The sequence below is a fragment of the Rhinolophus sinicus genome, chromosome X (genome assembly GCF_036562045.2).
Source record: "Rhinolophus sinicus isolate RSC01 chromosome X, ASM3656204v1, whole genome shotgun sequence".
Taxonomy (NCBI): Eukaryota; Metazoa; Chordata; class Mammalia; order Chiroptera; family Rhinolophidae; genus Rhinolophus; species Rhinolophus sinicus.
Window position 1 is genome coordinate 100,915,442 of NC_133768.1, and position 25,847 is coordinate 100,941,288.

Below are 25,847 nucleotides of genomic sequence, written 5' to 3' on the forward strand. Positions count from 1 at the left end.
CCAGAGCTTGGCCTGGAAGGGAGTCAGTCATGGCTGCCTTCGGTCATTTCAGGCCTAAATTCTTCCCCAAACCTGAGAAAGTCCCAGAGGCCTGGTTAGCAGTCTTGTCGATGGTTTCCTGGGGAGGTTTTGGGCCCTGCTTCTGTGGCTGTCCCTTCCGCTTGCTGATACAAGTACTGCAAGCCCTTGCTGGCCATGGCTACAGGAGGTCTGTGAGGTCAGCAAGGACAGCTGCAGCGACCATGTTGGATCCTGCATACAGCAGCCGGAAAATACGATTTAAATTAGCTGATGTTGAGCTGCAGCAGAGCCCTGAGCACAAGGGGGCTGTGACAGCCTGTAATAGTCAGCTCTTCTCCTCACACTACAAGTGGAACAGAGGTGTCAGGGAAGGCACTGAGGGGGTATCCTAGGTACAAGCTGACAGCACAGTACAATGAGACGAGGGAGGCGACAGCTGGGCTCAGAAAAGGGTCTCAGCCACTTCTCCCAGGAAATCAGGCTGTCACTGCCAGATAGAAACACTAAGAAAAGCTCTTGATAGCAATTTTGTCCAACCTCCTCAATATTTACAGGGGGGATAAGAAGGCCCCATTAGTGTAAGTCTGTTTTATTTTATGTCCAGAGAGCAAGTCTCTACACTGGAATTCAAGATGACTGCTACCTTCCTAGCTGTATGACCCTGGCAAAATTACCTAATCTCTTTATGCCTCAATTTCTTCATCTATCAAGAAGCACCTACTTCATAGAGTTTTCCAAAGATAAATGAGAGAACAGATATAAAACCCTCAGCACTGTGAGTGGCATATGCTATGCATTCAATACATAGAAGCTTCTGCCTACCTTTCCTAAATTCTCTGAAAGGTTACTCCCCTGTCACATTCATCTTCTCTGCAGTCCCTCACCTCTGCTGTCCCTCAGCCATCTTTCAAAGCTTGACTGGTTGCCTACTGCTCACACCAATACATGTTACAACTGGGCCCTCATTACTATGAGGTCTGACAATTAAGTTCACGAACTTGTTGCAACAATGTTGCTAATCTTTTATTGATATTAGAGGGATTATTCATTATGAATTTGTACCAACTGGACAGTGAACCAAGTTGACTATTTGGAAGTGCTGAAAAGGCTGCATGAAAAAGTTAGACGACCTGAACTTTTCGCCAACAATTCACGGACGGCTCTCGCATCACGACAATGCACCAGCTCACACGGTACTGTCTCTGAGAGAGTTTGTAGCCAGTAAACATATAACTGTATTGGAACACCCTCCCTATTCACCTGATCTGGCCCCAATGACTTCTTTCTTTACCCGAAGATACAGGAAATACTTAAAGAAATACATTTTGAAGACATTCAGGACATCAAGGGTAATACGATGACAGCTCTGAAGGCCATTCCAGAAAAAGAGTTCCAAAATGCTCTGAAGGGTGGACTAGATGCTGGCATCGGTGCATAGCTTCCCAAGGGGAGTACTTTGAAGGTGATGGTAGTGATATTCAGCAATGAGGTATGTAGCACGTTTTCTAGGATGAGTTCGTTACTTGACCTCGTAATGCTCACACTGATATAGGGCCTATTACTGTGGGGCTCCGGAAAATGGAGGGCATGTTTCAGTGTTCCCGCTCTGGAAGCCCATTTGGGACAGCTGAGCCACAGAAAAAAATGGCTGTAGGAGTTCCCTCTGGGCAACACTTCCTTATATGCTATGGCTTCTCCTACTGAAAATACTGCATATGCCTCCCACAGGCGTGGCACCCAGTAGCAGGCTCCTACAGCTATCGTTCTCAGTGTCCTGAAGGTGAGGCCAGTGCCTACACTTGAACCACACTCACTCCTTTGCCATGCACTGAGCTAGGCACTGAACTACAGTTATACGCCAGAAGGATGTAGTCTCTGCCCTCGGGAAAGAGATAACAATAAAAGGTGCATAGTGCTATTCACTTCATTATTTAACCATTACGAATTGAGCACATATTTTGTAAAAAATATGTGCGAGCCAAGTCTTTAGCTCATGGGAGAAATACGTTGGTTATCCAAAGACACTGTCCCCGGCCATATTGTACTTACAATCTAGTGAAGAGGACTGCATACTGTAATTATATACTTCTTATTATAATTACATGCTTCAGATGTGGGTGATCAAAAGAAAAGAAACAGGTTTCTAATAGAGCAGATATGGGACTGGACCCAGCTTGGAGAACCACGGAGCTTTCCATGGGAAAGTAAGGTTTGGTCTGAGCTCTGAAGGATGCAGCTATCTAGACAAGGTCAGTAGGAGGCTGGGTGCTGGGTGGGACAAATGATTAAAGACAGAGGAAACGTTAGGGAAAGTCCCAAAAAAGGAAAGCACTTGACAAATTTAAAGAGTTGAGAGGTTGCTAATGATTCTAGGGGTTATTGGCAAATGGAAGAATGGTACAAAATGAGATGATGAGATTAGTTAGCCCAGATCACACAAGCCCTTTTGTCCATGATAAGGAGTTTAAGACTTTCTTTTAGGGACACTGGGGAGCTGCTGATGAATTTTAAGCAAGAGAGTGACATGATCTGACTTATGTATTCAAAAAATCTCCCGCTGGTGTGGGAAGGCAGATGGAGGGGGGACGGGAAGAGGGAGGTGCAGAGACCACTTTGAATGCTATTGTCCAGTGAGAGATGATGGAACAGCTTGGAGTAGTAGAGTGGGAAGAGTGAATGAGGAACGTGGGTTGATTTGAGAGAGATGTCAGCGATATGACTGAATAGACTTGACGATGAATAGGATGTGGACGGGGAGGCATTAGGGATGAGTCCCATGCCGGGTGCATGGATGGCGTTGTTCAGACGGCAAACAGGATGAAGAGCGGAGTTGGACTGGGGTGAAACAACAGTGAGCTCACATGGAGATGTGTTGAATTGAGGTGCCTTGGAGTTATGGCAGTGGGCAGTCACGTATATAGGTCTGGAGCTCAGAGCAAAGGAGATAGAAAACTGAATACTGTCAGCTCAGCACAGAGGTGATGATTCAAGCCAGGGAGTGAAGGAGTTCACCTAGGAGAGGACAGTGAGAACCGAGGAGGAATGAAGACAGATCTCTAATAAGCAACAGTAAAATGCCATGGAGAGGATAAATGGAGGAGACTGAAAAGAACCATCCAGAATGATAGCCAAGGAGGGAGTGATCAACAGTATCTGCTGGGATAAATACGATGAGGACTGAAAAATATCCATTAGATATGGTGACCTAGAGGTAACTGGGGAGGCAGAAGGCTCAGGGCTGCTCGTCCCATTCGCCCCTGAGGCTGAGAGGTATTCCTCAGGCACCTATCATTACGTTGCAGAATCTAACCCCATGTTCCTCCCATGACCATTGGCCCCTTTCCCAGGCCCATACATGTGTTGAGGAGAACTCCCGAGACCGAGCAAGACCTTCCTCAGTACAGTTCATCTGCTCCTTCAGGTCTCTGGTAAGCGCCAACTGATTGGTGCTACAGGCGTCATTTTTCTAACTATCACTTATCACTAATTTGGTCCTCGTGATGGCTTCATGTTGTTTGTCTTTTATCAAGGGCTAATATGGTAGTTATGCATTAGCTACAATTTATTCCTACAATTACTTTTGAAGGGCTCAGCAATGATAGTAGTTTTCGATCCCATACTATAAAATGTGGTGCTGAGACTATTATAACTACATAATTACATGAATAAGTGAGTGAGCAAATTATCCAAAGCAAAATGCTCTTAGGCTCCAGGGAGCCCATCTTATTCTTTAATACTGTAAGTACCTTCCTTTCCAGGCGCCTCCCTACCACCTTCCTCACCCGTGTGGATACATTAACATTAAAGTACAAGGTTGGATTACTAGCGTTGCTGAAAAAACTGTTCAGGTCCATCTTAAGTAAGAAACTTCAGGATACAGATGTCATTGAGAAATGAGCAGTTATATAAAAGCACAGAAATTCATCATTAAATAAACCAAATGAGGGTAAGGGGGATCGAATATATGGTGATGGAAGAACTGACTCTGGGTGATGAACACACAATGGGATTTATAGATGATGTAATACAGAATTGTACACCTGAAATCTATGTAATTTTACTAACAATTGTCACCCCAATAAATTTAATTTAAAAAAAATAAAATAAAATAAACCAAACGCAGGATCACAATTCAATGTGTGTGAATATTAGTTGCTTTAGTTTGGCATCTCAAAAATATCATGTAGTTACAGGTAAGGAACATGAGACCAAATATGATGTGTGAGTATCCTGTATTGTTCACTGTGGAAATTTTCCCCGTTGTTCTGGGCACCAGGCCCCACCCCGAAACTTGGGGAACATACCCTCTCCGTCAGCGGGACATTTCCTACCAACAACTCTTTAGCTCAATTCAGAAGTAAAATTAAAAACCAGTTACTATTTCAGCCAGTGTCCTCACAGCAATTAACTTGGTCTCCATTCCTTTTCTGGGTGCCTGCCAGTCTCTGAATTTGGATAAAGATTTCCTTCTACAAATCTTGCTTCTCACTGCCTGGTTTCCTTGGTTCCTCTGAGGTTAGCTGGTTGGTGTCCTTGTTACTTCTAGTTATCTTCTGGGAAGGCCCCTCTTTTAATAAAGGATCCAAGTGCATTCGTATCTCCAGCCCACTTGTAATATCTCCTCAGGAAAAGACCTATCTCTTTCATTAGACCTACTCTGCTTTTGCTAGGGATCAATGAAACAGATCTCTATTCAATTGGAGTGACCAATGGTGGCTCAAACTTACTCCCCTTCCAATTCCACTTAAAAATTGGTTCTTTCTAGATGGTCTCTAGATGGCAATTCAGGAGCACAACATGCAAATGAGACAACTAAGAAACGAAGAGGCCCCAACTCCCATCAGAGATTTGAAGTTTTGTTTGTTTTTTAAGGCAAAACTTTTTGGTTTTCAATGATGTATTTTTTTTATGACGTCACTGCCCTAACTCCAGGTTAAGAACGGGAAAAAGAGAAAAGGCTGTTTGGAATGCACAGGGCCACCTACTTCATTTTGCAAAGGAGAAACAAAAATGGAAGCCAAAACAAAGATCCTGACACCTGGCTTCTCTTTTATTTCAAGATCCTCTTGATTTTTGTCCTTGTTAGTTTCACAAATCTGCAAATTTTCCAAAGATTGACATTGCAAAGGCTCTATAACAAAGTCAATGTTTTTCAAGACTCATTAACAATAAAAAGAAATAATGGAATGTGAATTTTTAGGTGGGCTGTGTTAAAAAAAAATGAGTAGCTTGTAAATAAGCAATATATTTATGATTTGGGGCATTATTAATGTATCCTCTAAGAAAATCCTTCACACAAAACTCAGAAACAATACACTTAGATTAGAGGGAGCTTATTTCAATGACAAAAAGTCTCTTCAGTTTACAAAAGGATTCACCAAAAGGCTCCTTTAATGAGAGAGCATTCATACAAGACTTCTGTCTACAAAAATTAAAACATCAACTTGTACCAGAGTTACAGGAACTCTCCAATGTTGTAATATGAGATTCACCCTCAATTAGATGATTTATCTTAGGTCAGCTGAGATGGAACGTCCCACTTGGAAATGTGCCAGCTGACTCCACAAGAATCCTGGAATCCACTGAAAAAATTCTAAGCTCATCTTCCCCAGATGCCCCACTTTCCTTATGTGCTTTCTGAGTGCATATGTGTACAAGATTGTACTAAGAAAACAATCTTTGGGGGTATTTCAAGTCGTGGACTGAGGAATCAGAATACTCCTATACTCTCCCATTCCCCTGCCTTCTGACCTCCAAAATGGAAATGAGCCAAGTATGGTGGTCAGGACTCGCAGACGCATAGGGCTTGACCTTAATGAGTATCTGTGGAGACAGCAGTCTGTATCACTGCTGATTTTAGGCTTGGATGAAACTGCTTGAAGACTCTTTTTTCAAACTTCGTCAATGAATAGACTAAAACATCTACAAAGGTTTTGTTGTGTACGAGACTCAACTTGTGATCAGAAGCTCTGCCTAAGGCCATTCGCTAATTTCAGCAGTTATTGAAAGAAGCTCTAAAAAGTTTTTAATGATCTCACATTTCTTCACACTTGGTAATTTCCAAAGAAAGAAGCAGGGAACCTAAAGGGGACCATTCTGTTCTTCCTCAAAGAGTAAGTCAGTGAGCAACCTTGACCGTTCAGGGGCCCATCCAAGTATGTGATGGGGCAGCTCCTCTTCCTGTTTCAACTGGGATAGAAACAAAGTAAATATCTCATAAAGGAGGGCTGGCTTCCCTGATCTGGAGACGAGCTAGAAAGGCAGCTGAAAGCAGTTGAGCGTATTATTAGAAAGAGCCTATGGAGCTTGGCAGCTTAGCAGACCTGGGTGTGAATCCCAGCTCCACCATTTATTCTCTGTGGAAATTGGGCAAGTGAATTCATCTCGTTAATGAGATGGTTCCTCATCTGGGAAATTGGGAGAATACCAACAACCTTGCAGCGTTATGTAAGTGTTAAATGAGACAGTGTATGTGAAGGCCTTAAAGAGCATGGAGCCTGGCACAGAGCAGACACTCAATAAATGTTGAATTAATGACCACCTATAAATATCAGAACTAAAGCTGAACTAAGACTCTCCCTTTAATTCTTTCAAAAGCTCAAGCAGGGTTAAGAGAATACCTATGATTACGACACAAAGAAAACTAGAGAGGTCATTAAGCTGTTGATACAAATCCTAGACGCAGGAACGAATTAATCCTCACATATCATTTAGACTAAGTTAACAAGTATAGTCTAATCAAAGTCTGTGAGCAGAAACAGAGTTAGATGAAATGTGGGTGATTACCATTAATGGATGGCAAGAATGTAATCACTGCTTTGCCACCAGTGCTATGGGTCACATACCAGGGTACACGGTGATAAATTTGACAACTTTGCATACAACTTTCCTGAAAAAGAAAAACAGTGCCAGTGCAAAACCTGCTGTCTTATTGCATCAAAAGCATGGTGACCGGTGCGGCCAGATGCCTCAGTTGGTCGGAGCGCGAGCGCTCAACAACAAGGTTGCCGGTTCAGTTCCCGCATGGGATGGTGGGCTGCGCCCCCTGCAACTAAAGATTGAACACAGCGACTGGACTTGGAGCTGAGCTGCGCCCTCCACAACTCAATTGAAGAAAATGACTTTGGAGCTGATAGGCCCTGGAGAAACATACTGTTCCCCAATAATCCCCAATTTAAAAAAATTAAAGGAAATTTGAATTTAAAAAAAAAGCATAGTGACCATGATGACAACCCTTTCTAATCACTTTCAAATACTAAACTCAGTACGTTAGGAACATAGAGAAGAGTCAAATATTTGCCTTTTCAATCCTGTGGCTCCCGATCATAGAGGCCTTCGGGAACAAGGTAGCCCCCCTTCTGAGGATTTCCTTCTGATAGCATTAGGCCCCTTGCCTTTTCTTTTTGTTGTCTTGGATTAGTTCAATGACACACATGGCTATAAATAGTGACATTCACAGGTGTTCTACAAAGCAAAACAAAACTTGCTGTGCCTTAATGAATTTTTCTTTCTTGTTCCCGTTTGGTATTGGACAAAATATTAGCTAATCCCTCTTATTCAAGCCGCATCAGTAACCCTTTGCTCTGATCCCTGGTTGAACTCACCTTATCCCGAGTGAGACATGTTTTCCTCTGACCCCCTCTCCAGTCAAGGCAGCCATGTTTGAGAGGATCTGAAGCCTGGTGCTACCGAAACTTCATGTGGGCCCCCAAGTGCTTGTTACACAAGGACCCCCATTGTGCTTTTCCCAGTGCAAACATGGAGATCAGTGTTTGGGCTACACTAATGACCACAGGTGGTGTTTCAAGTTCACTTTCCACCTTCCACAGGTATCATTCAAGTACGCCATCATCAAGTTATTTATTGAGCACCTTGAGTGAGGAACACTTATTTCATTGATAAATTTCAATAGATTACTGGACATGCTAAACTCAATTTAGTCCACCTTTCTCTTGGAAACAACTGTACTTGGGGGAACGGGTGTTCTCCTCGGTTTCTCCTGTACAGCTTATATTTCAGTAGACAAGTCTGCCTAATATTGAAGATTCATTGGACACATTTCCCTTGCTCATTAAACTACGTCGTCTTTCCTGGACTCTGATAAAGATGCACTAGAACTTTAAGTAAACATAATCGGTTGGGAGGGTCTATGAGAGTTAAAGCTTATGGAAGTTCATCCACTCTAGAAATCGCAAGAACCCTACAGGAAAAAAATTGATGTTTATAATATAGCTCTATGGTTCTAACTTCCCCTACTGTTAACATCGTTTTCCCTTCTATAAATACCCTTCCATCTTGGCACGCAGGCCAGAAAGGTCACGTGGCTTGCCACGTCTACATGCATGGGGAAGTAACCCTGCCTTTTCCTCAAGTAAACCCTTTTTGGTGACGAAAACACCTAGTCAGTATTTTCAGTTCACAACTTTATCAGTAATTAAGCGATACTTGAAAGTCCATATTTACTGTTTTGTGTATTTGATGAAATGCGTGTTATTTATCCGGCCTTTGGGAGGCATCATAAGCACCAACTGTATGCCAGGCATACACTGGTGTTCTAAGTTGCAGGGATACAACAGTGGCATAAACAGAGTTCTTGACTTCATGAAACTTCTATGTCTAAGTCTTCCAGGAGACATTTTGGGTATAAGCTGCATGCATTTCTCTTGCTATCACTTGTGCAGCGTATGATCTCCATGGACTAGGCACTGAGGGCAGTCTCTTAGCCGTGTGCCATCACTGGCAGAAGCAGGTAAATGTTCTGCCCTGCTTTCTTGCTCATGCCTCTTCCTAAGATATCGTTGCTTGGAGTTGTGTTCCCAAGGGAGAGGACTATTGCAGAAATTGAGAAGGAACCCTGTCTGTTATACCCACTGGCAAAACGTGGCATTGTTTTTTCCTTTTCGAATTTTGTTCTCTTCTTGTTTGGGGATCCCATCAATGCCCTGTGGTAGAGTCAAAGCTTTGGAAGGTACAGTATTTAGGATTCAGAACTACTTCAGAGCCGATGGAACTTTAATCTTTGATCAAATATCAGATATAATTTTCCAAATAAAACCAGAGAGTTTGAAAAAATATTCTACGTGGTACACCGGGCTTAAAGTTCTGAAGTTGTTTCAATGATTTTATGTGTGCAAGTCCAGAACCACTATCTGGAACTAATTATATTTCTACTGGGTGGACTGGCATTATATCCAATAAAACCTTTCAATTCATGTGCTTTGGCTGGGTGTCAACAATGTGCCCCAAAGTATTGTAATTGTCAACCTCTTCTTGCCCCAGCTCTGCCCAGCTCTAAGTATGAAACGCCTATAAAATATATATACAGGAAGATACCAGAAGCCCAGTCTCCACCAGGGGTAGGGTTAGTCTCAGTCCTGCTACCTAGATCCTGCTCTCTGGTGTGTCAAAGAGGAGGCTTTGGAAATTCATATGCCAACTGAAATACAGCCTCCATTCCAAATCTGATTGTTATTTGCAAAACAAGTTTCTAATTATCATTCCAGTTCCCCCACTGGTACTGGAGCTCTGCTCTGCCCTCACTATTAACCTTTGTCTCATGCTGAAGAGTTCACATGAGAACTAGCTTTACAATCATCATCTTCATATGATATAATGTTAAAGGGCCAAAGTCACAGTCACACGTGACCTAAGACTAATCTCAATTAGAGTCAGACCGAAGAATTCAAAAAAGTTTGGTGGGGAGAGATCCAGGTAAGAAGTTAGCAATGATTGGTTTGGAGGAAGAGGACATGTACTCTGCATTATCTTTTCTCTCTTCTCATGACTTGACTGAAATATGAGTTAACTACGGTGATTATTTCCTGAACCAACAGTCTTCAAGACACATGGGCTGTCAAACAAATGTTTATACCACTTCCACTGAGACACACTTAGAAATACTTTATAACCTCAAACATTGACAGTTCTTATACATTTTGATTGCTATGTCAGGGGTGAAAAACTGAAAAAGTCAAGAGTCAAATATATAACATAAGTGAATGAAATCAGCTGAATTTAAGACAACAGTGAGTGCTGCGGACGTTGTTGAGCTGGAGTGTGCCTACTGTATTTCAGGATATACCAATTCCATTAACAACAAACAAACAAACAAACAAACAAAAACATATGGGGCAAGTTAAGCAGCTGTGTGGCTAGGATTTCTCTTGGGAGCCACCAGTTTACCAAACATAGGTTTACAGAGATAAGGGATAATTGTACCAACTTGAATCCTCACCTTTTATAGTCTCTATAGCTAAACTTCCTCTTGACAGAGCTATTGAGCTTTCTACCACTGTGAACAATAGAAGGAACACTGTATTCAAGAGCAGAAGATGACCAGGGTTCTAGTTTAGATCTTATAAAATGTGCTCTATGATATTGGAAAGTCCCTTCTCTTCTTTAGGCCTTAGTTTCCTCATCTGTAAAGTTGCTTGCCCTAGACAGCAGTTAAGGCACCAAAGTACCTTCACCACTAACATTCTTTTCTCCATTTCTAATCTTGGCCTCAGGAATGAAGTTCTGGGAAACAGGTAGAGAAAGATGTTTACTTCCACTGTTTACTTCCATGATGTGCAAACAAGATGTACATGATCAAGATTTGAAACAATACATTCTATTAAGACTCATGACAAGCAGGAAATTCAGTGTGCATACAAGACTATAAATGGTTGGGGACCAGAGATAGTGAGGGAGAGCGTGGTGGCACAGTTCCATTTTGATCTTTCTCCAGTATGGGCCTCACTCATGAATAACTAAATGCGAGAAGGGAAACAGGAAACGGATGGTGCCTAAGGATTTTTCATTCACCATTAACTGATAACTCACTCATTCATTTAACACACACTGAGCACCTCAGATTCTGGTATTGCAGGGGGAAATGAGCCGGGAGGGTCCCTTGTCCTGAAGAGCTCACTCACAAGCAATAAGAGGCATCTGGGTTCACTGAAGAACATAATGAACATTGAGGCTGGGGGTGGCTGAGGTGTTTCCAAATGACGTCCTCCCTTCAGATACTTATAAATCAGTTGTCTTCAAACTAGTCTAAGTACCACAAGGTTCCACTTGGAACAGTACTTCTGTGACTGTCACGGTTAGAGGCTGAATGGGTAAGACTTTAATTATAGCTGCTCTGCTGTGATGCAATTTATATATTAGGGTTCTCACATGATTTCCCTTGAAAGAATAGTTCTGCTAGTCGTGGTAGGCTAAATGATGCCTCCCAAGACGTCTACATCTCAATCACTGTAACTTGTATTATTTTGCATGGAAAAAGAGAATGGGAGATGTGTTTTAATTGAGGATATTCAGATGGGCAAATTATCCTGGATTACCCTTGTAGGACAAATGTAATCACAAGCGTCCTTATAAGAGAGAAGCAGAAGGGTCAAAGTCAAAGCAATAAGGTGATATGACAGTGGGAGCAGACGTCTAAGAGATGCCACCATGGGGAAAAAAATGTGGGCAGCCTCCAGAAGATGCAAGATGCAAGAAATGGATTCTCCCCTACAGACTCCAGAAGAAACACAGCCTTGCTGACACTTGGATTTTAGCCCAATGAGACTTATTTTGGACTCTTGACAAACAGAACAGTAAAATGATAAATTTGCATTCCTTTCAACAACTGAGTTGGTGGTGATTTGTTACAGCAACCATAGGAAATAAATACCCCAGTATAAAACATGATGTCTAGAGGCCTTTCTAATCAAAGCCAGGCCTCCTTTAACCCAACGTAAAGATATGATTTCCCAAAGTAGTGTCTTCCCATGATTCTTACTAGGGTCCCTCTATTCTTGGCACTGCAGTTAGAATTCTAGGTCTGAGCCACCCAAATGCCCCAATTTTGAACTGGTTCCACCCCCATCAGCTTCGCGAGGCCAGAAGCTGATTATCTCTTGCTTGAGGTAGAGCTCAGAAACCTCCACTTTTCCCCTCTGTAACAGCACTGATCCACTTCTGCAAGCTATTACTAGTTGACGATCTGAAAAAAATCTATGAGCGCTTATTTTTCTCCATGCAATTTACTAACCTGGCTGGTTTAACAGCTAATCAGAAATTAGTGCTCTCAGTAGGCACTTCTTCTGACTCAACATTGAGGAAGTCAACAAAACCTTTCAGTGACCATGGTACTGCCCACCCCCATTCCAGCAGGGTTAACAATTGTGAGGCAGGTAACTTAGCTGTCATTATTTCCCACTGGGATTTTGGCAGCTCTCTTAGTTCTGGAACTTAAAAGGAAACAGGAAATAAAAACGTGTTCTATAGTCAGGTCCACGGAGGTTTTCATCAGTAACTCTTTACATTTGAAGCAACAGAGCAGGAGAGAGGAAGGCTATAGCCTGGGTATCAAGTGATTGTAGGCCTGGTCCTGTGGCCATCTTGCTTTGCCAGTGTAAGTCCCTCAGTTGATTTATCTGTAAAATTGGGAAGGGGAGCTTAATGTTTAAGAATTCTTTCAGCTTAGGCAACCTGAATCAATGGTTCCCAGATTGTTGGATTTCATAGACCAATAACATTTTCCACGAACATTTGAGGGACACATGTAAGATTTACAAAGTGCAATTGCCAAGTTAAAACAATTTCAAAAGCTACCACGAAAATCTCAAAACAAAGACAAGACATTTTATGATCAAAAAAGCTGGAAGGGCATAATCTCAAAATAGAGGACAGATCGTTGACTCTTTCAACTTTCTGAAAAACGAATTACCTTGTCTTTATTTGTCCTCATTTAGAAACAGATATGGTAAGGGGGTAGGAGGGTGGGAGATGAGGGTAAGGGGGATCAAATACATGGTGATGGAAGGAGAACTGACTCTGGGTGATGAACACACAATGGGATTTATAGATGATGTAATACAGAATTGTACACCTGAAATCTATGCAATTTTACTAACAATTGTCACCCCAATCAATTAAAAAAAAAAAAAAGAAACAAATATGGAAAACATTGTCAAAGACTGGCAAAGGAGCTGAGACCCACTTTTGAGATTCAAGGTTATATGGCACCAAAACATTCTTCTCCCCTAAGTCATGCTGCGTGGTGGATCGCTTCTTCCAGAACTGCTTTCTGCTACTGCAGTCAGCACCTCATCAAGGGGAAGATCATCACGCCTTTTCCTCCCCAGTAAAAAAACATCTATGTCTAAAAGTCTCAGCTGTGAAAAAGAGATAAAATGGCAAAGGAAGCTCAGTTTGATGAAGTGGGAAAAAATCGAAAGGACATGTGTGCCCACGTCATGTGTATGCATGCCTACCCACACACATTCCAAAAGAAGAATCTAGGAAATTTGATGTTTGGCCTCAGGCATCAGAAGCAGAGTCTCATTCACGTGACTCTGGTTCACAGAGAAAATTACCATATTCCAGATCTCTGTACCCCTTACAATGGGCAGGCCTCTCTAAGCATTTCAGCAAATTCTACTGAAACAATGCCAGCATAAAAATGTTCGGGATGCTTATTGATTCAGAGGATGGATAACTCACCAGTGTTGCTAAACGGTACTAAAGTTTTCTCTCATAGACTCAGAGAAGTTGGGTGACTTACCCAAAGTGGTAAGTTGATTAGTGGAAAAGCTGAGATCCCATCAAGGAATGTCGAATTACCACGCTTACGTTCTTAACCATGGCAGTATACTGCCTTACAGAGTCCAGTTTTACCATAGCATAGGCTATATAATGGTTTGGTTTCCTATTCATCAAGTAGTTTTGTTGACCCAAATAATAGAATGACTGTGGTAAAACCTAGGGGAAGGGTAAATGGGAGCTCTTTGGAATTATTTCTGTAAATGTGAAATGATTTCAAAATGAAACATCAGCAAAAAATAAAAGATTAACAAAAACTGTCAGTATTTGTAGATGACATGATAATATTTATAGAAAACCCTAAAAACACCACCAAAACAACTGTTACAAGTAATAAACAAATTTGATAAAGTTGCAGGATACAAAAAACAGAATACAAAAAATTGTTGCTTCTACACACTAATAATGAGCAATCAAAAAGAGAAAATAAGAAAAAAAACCCATTTAAAATTGCATCAAAAAGAATGAAATACATAGGTAAAAGAAATTAAGCAAGGAGGTGAAAGAAAGACCTATACACTGAAAAGTAAAAGACATCGATGAAAGGAAATGAAGATACAAATAAATGTAAACATACATACCGTGCGCATGGATGGTAGAATTAATATAGTAAAAATGTCCATAATACCCAAAGAAATCTACAGATTTAATGTAATCCCTACCAAACTTCCAATGGCATTTTTCACAGAAATAGAACAAAAAATTTCTAAAATCCTAAAATTTATATGGTACTACAAAGACCCACATAGTGAAAGCAACCTTGAGAAGGAACAAAACTGGAGACATCATACTATGATCCCTGATTTGAAACTGTATTACAAGGCTATATATAGTAACCAAACCAGTATGGTATTGACATAACAGCAGACACATGAAATCAGAATACAGCAGAATACTCGTAGAGCCCAGGAATAAACCCATACATATATGGTTAATTAAGTTACAACAAAGGAGCCAGGAATATACAATGGGGAAAGTATAATCTCTTCAATAAATGTTATTGGGAAAACTGGGTATCCCAATACAAAAGAATGAAACTAGACCACTAGCTTACAACATACACAAAAATGAACTCAAAATGGATTGAAAACTTGAAACCATAAACTCCTAGAAGAAAACAAAGGTGGTAAGCTCCTTGACATCATTCTTGGTGATTATTTCACACTAAAAGTAAAGCCAAAAATAAAAATAAAAATAAACAAGTGGGACTACATCAAGCAAAAAGTTTATGCACACCAAAGAAAACAATAAAATTAAAAGGCAACCTACTGAATGGGAGAAAATATTTGCAAATCATATATCTTATAAGGGGATAATATTAAAAATAAATAAAGAACTCATAAATCTCATTAGCAAAAACCAAACAAAAAAATCTGATTAAAAAGGGAGCAGAGGACCTCATAAAACATTTTACCAAACAAGACATACAGATTGCCAATACGTACATGCAAAGATTCTGATCATCACCAAAGATCAGGGAAATGCTAATCAAAACTGCAATGGGATACCACCCCATATCTGTTCAGATGACTATTATCAACAGGACAAGAAATAACAAGCGCTGCCAAGAATGTGAAGAAAAGGAAACCCATGTGTACTATTGATGGGAATGGAAATTGGTACAGTTATCATGAAAACTGAATGGAGGCTGCTTTTCAAAAACTTAAAAATTGAAGTACCACATGATCCAGTAATCCTACTTCTGGGTATTTATACGAATAAATCCAAAATACTGATTCGAATAGACATATGCACCCCATGTTCACTGCAGTATTATTTACAATACCAAGACATATAAACAAACTAAGTGTCCACTGAGACATGACTTTATTTTTAAAATGCGGAGCACGCGCACACACACACACACACACACACACACACACACACAGAAATACTATTCCACCATAACAAAGAATGAAATCCTACCATTTGCAGCAACATGGATACACCTTGAGGACATCATCATAAGTGAAATAAGTTGGAAAGAGAAAAACAAATACTGTATGATCCAATTTCTTTGCAAAATCTAAAAAAAAAAAAAACAGAAACCAGAGGTGGGTGGTGGGCATGGGTGAAATGGGTGAAGGGAGTCAAAAGGTACAAATTTTCAGTTATAAAAAAACTAATGGGGCCGTCCTGGTGGCTCAGGCAGTTGGAGCTCCGAGCTCGAGCTCGTAACACCAAAAGCTGCCGGTTCAATTCCCACATGGGCCAGTGCTAAATGGCTCAGTTGGTTGGAGCGCAGGTTCTCAACCACAAAGTTGCCAGTTTGACTCCTCAACTCCTGCGGGGGATGGTGGGCTGCGCCCCCTGCAAATAAAATTGAAAGGACAACAGCTTGACTTGGAAAATTCCCGGAAATACACACTGTTCCCCAATAAAGCCCTGTTCCCCTTCCCCAATAAACTCTTTTAAAAAAAAAAGTCACAGGGATGTAATGTACAACTTGGTCAGTACAGTTAAAAGTACTGTATTATATATTTGAAAGATGTTACGAGTAGATGTTAAAATTTTTCATAACAACAACAAAAAATTTTAACTATGTATTATAGATGCTAACTAGACTTATTGTGGTGATCATTTTGCAATATATGCAAATGTCGAATCCTTACCTCCTACACCTGAAACTAATATAATGTTATATGTCTATTACCCCTCAATAAAACAAAACAGATTGGCAAAAAAAAATCAAAATTTGGCAGATTTGTTGAAAATGATCACAAAGGCCAGACTGTGTTCAATATTCATTATGTACTAATCAGTGTGAGAAACACTTTATGTGAATCATTGAATTCTCAGAACAATGCTTGAAGTACTACAATTATCCCTAATTTACAAATGAAGAAACTGAGGTGATTAAGAAGTTAAGAGGGGCCGGCCAGGTGGCTCAGGCAGTTACAGCTCCGTGCTGCTAACTCCGAAGGCTGCCAGTTCGATTCTCACATGGGCCAGTGGGCTCTCAACCACAAGGTTGCCAGTTCAATCCCTCGAGTCCCGCAAGGGATGGTGGGCAGCGCCCCCTGCAACTAAAATTGAACATGGCACCTTGAGCTGAGCTGCCGCTGAGCTCCCGGATGGCTCAGTTGGTTGGAGCGCGGCCTCTCAACCACAAGGTTGCCGGTTCGACTGCCGCAAGGGATGGTGGGCTGTGCCCCCTGCAACTAGCAATGGCAACTGGACCTGGAGCTGAGCTGCGCCCTCCACAACTAAGACTGAAAGAACAACAATGTGAAGCTGAACAGAACCCTCCACAACTAAGATTGAAAGGACAACAACTTGACTTGGAGAAAAAAAAAGTCCTGGAAGTGTACACTGTCCCCCAATAAAGTCCTTTAAAAAATAAAATAAAATAAAAGACTAAAAAAAAAAAAAGAAGAAGAAGTTAAGAAATCTGGCAGAGGTCCCACAGCTAAGAAGTGGTAGAGCCTGCACTCTAACCATGAATCAGAATAATGCTTTTCCACTGTAGCACATTGCTTGGGTGCGGGGTATGGTATTCCAAGCATAGACAAGTGAATAGATGAAGTTAACAAATATCCATTTACCCATACTCACTATTATCAAGTCTTCATTTTGGCCCATTATTGATCTCAGACCTCATTGTTTTAAGAAACAAAAACCATTTCAAATAGGGTTGAGAAACGTGTCTTTTACTATGATCAATTTTGTTATTTAAACATTCACCGATTGTTTGATCACACCTCATAATCTACAGATCATGCATATTTTACCCATTGTCTCATTAACGTCCTGGATAGCGAAAAGATCCAATTCAGCATCATGTATTGCATTTAGTTGTCATGTTTCTTCAGTGTCCTATAATCTGGAACAGTCCTTCAGCATCTCTTTCTCTTTCATAATCTTAAAAATTTTCAGAGTACAGGCCATTTGCTTTGTAGAATGTTCATCAATATTTTTTTAAGATTTTTTTATTATTATTATTGGGGAAAGGGAACAGGACTTTATTGGGGAACAGTGTGTACTTCCAGGCCTTTTTTCCCAGGTCAAGTTACTGTCCTTTCAATCTTAGTTGTGGAGGGTGCTGTTCAACTTCAAGTTATTGTCCTTTCAATGTTAATTGTGGAGGGCGCAGCTCAGCTCCAGGTCCAGTTGCCATTTCCTAGTTGCAGGGGACACAGCCCACCATCCCTTGCGGGAATCAAACTGGCAACCTTGTGGTTGAGAGGACGCATTCCAACCAACTGAGCCATCCGGGAGCTCAGCGGCAGCTCAGCTCAAGGTGCCGTGTTCAATTTTAGTTGCAGGGGGCACTGCCCACCATCCCTTGCGGGAGTCAAGGAATCGAACTGTCAACCTTGTGGTTGAGAGGATGCGCTCCAACCAACTGAGCCATTCGGGAGGCACCTCAGCTCAAGGTGCTGTGTTCAGTCTTAGTTGCAGGGGGCACAGCCCACAATCCCTTGTGGGACTCGAGGAGTTGAACTGGCAACCTTATGGTTGAGAGCCCACTGGCCCATGTGGGAATCGAACTGGCAGCCTTCGGAGTTAGTAGCATGGAGCTCTAACCGCCTGAGCCACCGGGCCGGCCCAGAATGTTCATCATTTTGTGTTTGATATTTCCTCATGATTAAATTCAGGTTCCATGATTTGCATACAGATAGACACCAGAGAAATGATGTCTCCTTTTTGGTGCATCTTATCAGGATACACACAATATCTGTGTGTCATTATTGGTGATACTGATTTTGATCATTTAGTTGTGGTGGGATCTTCCAGGTTTTCCAATTGTAAAGTTACTATTTGCCCTTTTGTTATTAGTGTATTGTAGTGGTGAGCCCTTGAAAGTTCCTCATTAAACTGTAACCCACTAGTTTTAGCATATGTTCACGATTATTGCCAAATACTGATTTTTTACTATTCCTTCTACATTTGCTAACATTTTTCGTAAAGAAGTGCTCTCATTAATCCTCCATTTATTGATCATTTATTTATATTTGTATGGACACACAAATTCTTTTCTGTTTTAATTTTCTTTTTTTAATTTTTATTGGGGAATATTGGGGAACAGTGTTTTTTTCCAGGGCTCATCAGCTCCAAATCATTGTCCTTCAATCTAATTGTGGAGGGTGTAGCTCAGCTCCAAGTCCAGTTGCTGTTTTCAATCTTACTTGCAGGGGGTACAGCCCACCATCCCATGCGGGAATTGAACCGGCAACCTTGTTGTTGAGAGCTTGCGCTCTAACCAGCTGAGCCATCCAGCTGCCCCTCTGGCAGCTCAGCGGCAGCTCGTTGTCTTCAATCTAGTTGTGCAGGGCGCAGCTCACTGGCCCATGTGGGAATCGAACCGGCAACCCTGTTGTTCAGAGCTCATGCTCTAACCAACTGAGCCATCTGGCCACCCCTGGACACATAGATTCTTAGCAGGGCCTAGTAAGGAGGGTTAGGCAGCTGGGGCACAAAATTTAAGGAGGTAATATCAGTGCTATACAAATGCCTTCTTAAAAGTAATAAGCCTTTCTTTCCCCTCTGTTTCTATTTTCTCCCCTTCCCATCTAGCAGTTTTATAGTTGTCTCCACCCAGCCCCACAGGTACCTATTCCAGAATCAAGTCGGACAGATTCAGTTTTGAGCTTCTGCCCAGTGGAAATGTTGGGGACTTGGAAGATCTTTCACAGAACAAATAGAAAACTTGGCTCATTTGTAGGCAATGAGGCTGTATCTGTGTCCTCCTGTTTCCTAAGGCTTATATTTTGCAGGGTATATGGTCTCAGGTCACAGTTTGCAGCTTTATTTTATGAGACAAGGTGAAGTGTTTTGCTCCCCACTCCCAGTTCTTGATTTTAAGCACTGAGTTATCCCTTATCCCCCTTCATATGTGGAGCATGTTCAGCGCCTTCCCCCAAAAGACCTAACTTTGTGGCCATCATTGCCTATTCCTAGAAGAGGAGCCCAGCACCACAGCCCTTCTCACATTTATGTTTTTCTTTTTTGTATCTGATCCATGGAGATGCTTATCTTCTATCCAAGACCAGCTGTGTCTTTTTGTTTATTTTATCTATATTTTATCCATCAATAGTATTGCTTGCAGCAGAAAAGATATCAAAGTACATAGAATCTCAAAGTATATGTCATTTCTCTTATTTTTCATTCAGATATTTTACATATCAATGTATAGACGCATTATAAATGATTGATCTGTTATGGTAATTATGATTCTAAAGCCTGCTAATGAAATTTATATGCTCTCTCTTTATTTTAACTAGCTATTCAAAATCTACCTAATCAAATATTCCAGAGTTAAACAGGAGCTTTAGATTTCAAATAAGGGATGCTGGAGATTTAAATGCAAACAGGAGAGCTCCGGAGGAGAACTTCATTACTATTGTAAGGTTAAGGGGGAAAAAAAATGAAGTTAATTAGTCCTACTAGATCTTATAGAGTGAGCTTTTTGCTTCTGTATCAAATTCTAAAGAAAATGGGAGGGGTTATTTTTGTCTTAAGCATGCATGTGAATTGTCTATTTATTAGCAATTATGATAATGGATCTGTTCTCAGAGGAGAGGTTAATTGTCCATTTATCCAGGCTGTAGCTAACTTCACTGTAAAATTAATTTTGTGGTATATACTGAATGTTTAATAATCAACTGATAAACTCATTTTCAAAAAGCGCTGGAGTTTGGCATTCTAGAATTTTTTATTGTGGGCAGAATATTGAAATCAAAGGCATGTTCCACGCATTGAATTCCTAAGCTCATTTGCTGGAGGGCCTGATTTATGTATCAAATAGTTGACATGTGTTTGTGGAGGAAACATTCAGTTCTGGCTACCTAAGACAAGTGACTAATTACCCTGGACAGCAATTACATGAACAGACAAACTTCCTTTAATTAAATATCAGATTTAGTACCTATAACATTAATGTCAGTTCAGAAAACATGATGGAAATGATGAAAAGGAAAGTCTTTTGGATTCATAGACTAAAAGGTTGTAAATATGAAACTCAATCTTCCATTTTAGAGCTCATTTTCATCTATTCTCAAATCCCTTGCTTTATCTCAAAACCTTTCATTTCAATAGTTCAAAAATGGAAAGGCTTTGGGAGATATGACATCAACACACTGAATGCTTAAGGAATGAGAGATACAGATATGACAAAATTGGAGTCAGTGTCTTGAACTCTAACAAAAGCCATACTAACACTACACTGTACACAATAGTTTTCATTTTCAAATCTGTTTTCCATTTGACAGGAGAATATTCTGGCAAAAGGAGGACAGAATATTCTGGCAAAGTAAAGACTGTGTTTTTCTCAACAACTTAGTCATGCAAGAAGGAGTCGCTCTCTTACACTTACTATTATTTCCTCTTCCGATCCGCTTGAGTCACTATCTCAGGCGTGGCCCTTATCCTCTTGTTCATAGATTAACAGCTTCCAATTTTGTCATATCTGTTTTTCATGAAACAGAACAGGGGCTCATATTTACTTCATGATTACTATAGATCAGGCACTGAGCAGAATATTTCTCATATTTTGCTTTGGTTACTCTTCAAAGGACCCTTGTGAGGTAGGTACCTTGTGTTACCATTGTCATCTACAGCTGAGACAACAGAGGGTCAAGAGAGACAGACTACCCGCTTAAGATCACACAGCTCATCAATGACAGAGGTAGGCCTCAGACTCAGGCCTGGGCTTGGGGTATAGAAACAGCATCTTTTCTCACTGTAGTTACTGCCATTCAATGCATCCTTGCAAACCAATACCTGAAGATCTTCCTAAAACGAAGCTCTCGTTATCTCCCTCCTACCTTCTCAGGAAATTTGACCAACTGGACTCTCTTGCCTGTCCTAAGGGTATGGCTGGCCTGACCATGTCAGTACACAGCACACAGTTGTTTGGGGAGGACTAATGACACAAACCTACTTTTCTGCACTATGCCACTTTCAGGGTCATGGCTTCATCTATTTTCCCATTTCTCAGTGAGAAGACTAATGCCCGAGGCAGTGATGTGATCCCCAGTACAATTATACCCAGAACTCCAATGCAGAGCCATGTATGGTTCTAGTATCACTAGAAAATATAGCTTGGATAACAGAGGGCTAGAGAGTTTCACTATTTGCATTCGCTGTTTATAGGGGAAAAAATCAAGCTAGAATCTCCACACGATATATTTTAGCAGTAAAAAGAACACCATACCAGGAAACTATTAATTTCTCTCAGCCAAAATGAGCTCTTCATTTACAACACAGGCCCATTAATTCTCCTTGAAAAATTATGGTTCAGTTACAAGAGTGTTGCTTCATATGGAAGGAAAATTGTCCGTTCATATAGTCGAGCAAAGATAAATAAAACATGCTGGTGGTGAAATACACTAGGTATGTGGTCCAATTTCATTCCATTCCACTGTGTCAGCACATTCTGTAGAGGGAAGTTTCCTATACTGCCACAGGATTTTGCTATTTAACACTTAAAATAGCAGGGATTGGGTAGCTTGTTGCTTCCTATCATGCTGAAGCAGACTCATGTTCAAGTATAGTGTGTAAAAGTAGAATTGCCCCTGCTTATCAAAGATACGTGTGAGGTGGACGCATTGAAAATAATGCCACTGCTTAGAAGCTTCTGTAGTGTTGCTACAAATCTGAGGATCTCAGGGTTAGTCCACTTCTCCTATCTTACCAGCAACTTCCTCAAAGGCATTCTTCATACACAGTGGAAAAATATTTGCAACTCTGTCAGGCAGCATTTGGTCCGTTAAGACAATGAATGACTCCAATAGTCCTCAATTAATGCCACAAGGATTAATGAGGCAGAAGAATTGATTGCCCTATTATAGTAACAGTATAATTGTCAGCAACATTATTATTAATATTGACTGTTATTTACTGAATGCTTACTTTGTGACAGGCACTTTCCAATATGCATAGAGAGCTCGCAACAGCTCTGGGAGATGGATATTATGATCTCTTGCTTTCATTACTAGCTTATGTCACCTTGGACAAGTTATTTTATGTCTCAGTTCCTCTACCTACTCATTAGCAAAAAGGTGCCTGTGGGAATTTTCAGGTCCCCACAGATACAAACACACACAGTGGCGTGCACAGATGTCAGGGAACAAAGCTAATGATTTGCCCATGTGTTTGTAAGCAAACTTAGTCTGTGCCTGAGAGATTTTTAACAGTGTTGGGCACTTCCAATGAGGGCTGACATAGCCAACTGCATGCAAATGGCTACAGTGGGACCCTGAGGGAGAGGAAACATCACTGAACACTGAGACCAGGACATGGGTCCCAGTTCAACTACTTAGTCTCTGGGGGACGTGAAACAAGGCGCTTAACCACTCTGAGATTTCTCTGGAGACAAAGTAGGTTTGAATCCCAGTTCTCCCAATTGCTAACTTTAAATAAGTCATTTTCATATTATTCTTGTCCACAAAATGTGGTACCAATTTCATAGGGTTGTTCGAACATTGAGGAGAATAATACATGAAAATTGTTAGTACAATGCCTGTCCTACAGCATGTACTTGATAAATTTGCACTGTTAATGTTATCTTCTGTAAAGTGAGGATAATAGTACTTAATTTGTGTGCCTTATAGAGTTGTTGCAAGGGCAGTACATAGGGAAAGTTATGACAGCTTCAAATGGGTAGTATTTTCAAATCAGTCTCTAAGCTGAAAGCGACTGGAAGTGCTCAGAGCTATTTTTGCCTCTCTTCCTTCCACAAGAATACCAATCTCATGAATTGAATGTACCTGCAAAATCTGCATCACCCACATTCCATCTGGTAAGCAGAATTCCTGCAGCCTCTGTCTTGCTGGTCCTCCCGCCTGATAGCCATCTAGGCTGCCATGCAGCCCCACTTCAAGTCTAAGGTCATCGAGCCCTTTCTGAGATGGTATGGTTGAGGCCCAATCGGTCCTTTATTCCCAAAACATAGATCTTTAGATAAGGAAGACATGGCACTTCAAAATAATCCTAACCTATTTACTATTCAATGGCAATATAAAAAAATGGCCCCTAATATTGGTTAGAATCATTATGAAGTATATTAAAGTCAACTATGGCTGATTGATACGCAGATACTATCAAGAATCTCTTATATTTGACAATATGTGTCAAGGGCCTTAAACATGCATACATATTTCAAAACAATAATTCTACTAGGAATTTATAACAAGGAAATAATCAGTCAACAAAAGAGTCAAATGGATTCATGGTAGAATTATTTATAATTGATTTTGTAATAGCAAAAACTGAAGTCAGAAAAATGTCCCGTAATAATGGACTAGTTAAATGAATTATGGTACAGTTGAATGGCATGCTACCATGAAAATGCTTTCAACAAAATTTAACGTCTTGAAAATATGCTCATAAGAGGTTAAAGGTTAAAAGCAGAGTACAAAACCATGCATAAAACCTGTCCATTGTTTTAAAAATACCTCTCAATCAGATGTTTGCTGGGTATAGTAACTGTAAATTTTATTTAATCTGAGTTTTTGTTGGTTTGGGGGGGATGCTTTGGGGGCGAGGTGGGTTTTGTTTTTAAATATAAAAAACATATAAAAAATAAAAAAAATAAAAAATAAATACTTATACAACAGGGGTAAAGATGTGAAGAAAATGTACCTAGTAAAATAGGTATCTCTAGATTAAGGTATTATGAGTATTTTTTATCCTGGGTGTTTTCTTCATCATTATATTTCACATTCTCCAAATTTGCTTTGATAGTCATGTAGGGAGGCAGGATTGGAGGGCAGGAAAGCGAGCAGGCGCAAGAGTCGGGAGACACAGGTTCTAATCCTAGCAGGACCACTTCCTATTGTGTGAACCTAAAAAAGCTACTGGATTTCTTTGGACCTCAGTTAAATGTTAAATGGAAATCACAATATTTACTTCAGAAAGTGGTTGTGAAGATTAGCCAAGGCATCTGAGTCCAGTACTGAGATCTTAGTATGGACTCAAAAGCCTAAGTCATTGTAATGCATTACTTTTATAATCAGAAAGAAAATGTTATTTTTAAAATAGCTCTGGACTTCAATACCCACGTTTGGTTATAGGCCCCAGGCATTGTGTTTTCCTAGCAGTTTGTTGGAAAGCAAAACATGAGCAGAGCACAAAAAAATGCTAAAATGAAGGCTCCATTTAAAACACGTAACCGAAAACTTGTGTCGTGGGTGAAAAAAGGAGTTATACTCCCAAGCCCCTATGGGAAAGAAACACATACTTTCTTTCAATGTTAGTGCGGAGATCTAAAAAAATTGGACCCCATCTTCCTGGGATAGTTATGGAGGGTTTGTCCTTTATGAACACAATGAATGTTTTCACCATAACATGTATTTTGATATTTTGTGAGAGGATGATGTTGTTAGTTGATCATCAGAGATTCTTTCCAGATAAGCCACGCCAGACTATACCACATACAGCAGCTTCCTTACACAAACTTGGGTTACCAAAGGACGCTGAGCAGGTGACCACATGAACTGAACTCCAAGTTCTTCAGTCACTCTCCAGAAACCGGGACAGGGAAAATCATTGCGTTCTTCCCCAGGAAGTAATCAGCCCTAGGAAGATGACACACAGTCCTTTGGAGATGCCAACCTGACAACACAGGGTCACGTCATGACCCAGGAGGTGGACTGAGTTCAGACATGGAAGGAAATACAGACTATTCACCAAAGCAGTACACACAGCAAGCAACATCCAACATAGATGGAGATCAGACACCGAATTAAAAGACGTACGAAGCCCAAGGAGATATAAGGTGGGGGATCAGAGTCCGACAGTTCAACTTCAGATTGGAGATGGCTCAATGGACAAGAAAGTTAGACAGAGGGATCAAGACACCAAGAAATTTGCATGTCAACCTTGGTGAGGCAGGGAATATCTCTGCTTGTTTCATTATTCAGGGACCATCTGGGTACTGTCAACAACTTCAAGAAAACTCCTTGGGAAAAAATAATCCCAAACCCAAATAACTGATCTGGAAAATGATATAAAAACACTACTCCAACTCTAAGTGTTCACTAGAATCACTAGAGTGTGTTAAGTGCTCCCCAGTATCCATGTTCTCTTCTTCCTGGGCAGAAAGCTAGATGATATTTCCCAGTCACCCTTGCAGCTAAATATGGCCATATGACTGAGTGCTGGCCAATTGAATGTGGGTGGAAAAGACCAGATCACTTCTGGGCTGACCCCCTAAAACCTACTATAGACAACAGCTTCACCTTATTGTCCCAGCCCCTGTGGACCTGCATTACATTGTTAAAATGAGAGAGAGAGAGAGAGAGAGA

The 25,847-nt window shown here is 40.7% G+C and overlaps 1 pseudogene; it reads left to right on the forward strand.

Annotated features, from left to right (window-relative positions):
* The first annotated feature begins 242 nt into the window (after positions 1 to 242).
* LOC109457511 (uncharacterized) overlaps positions 243 to 25,847 on the forward strand; it is a 43,622-nt pseudogene continuing 18,017 nt past the window's right edge.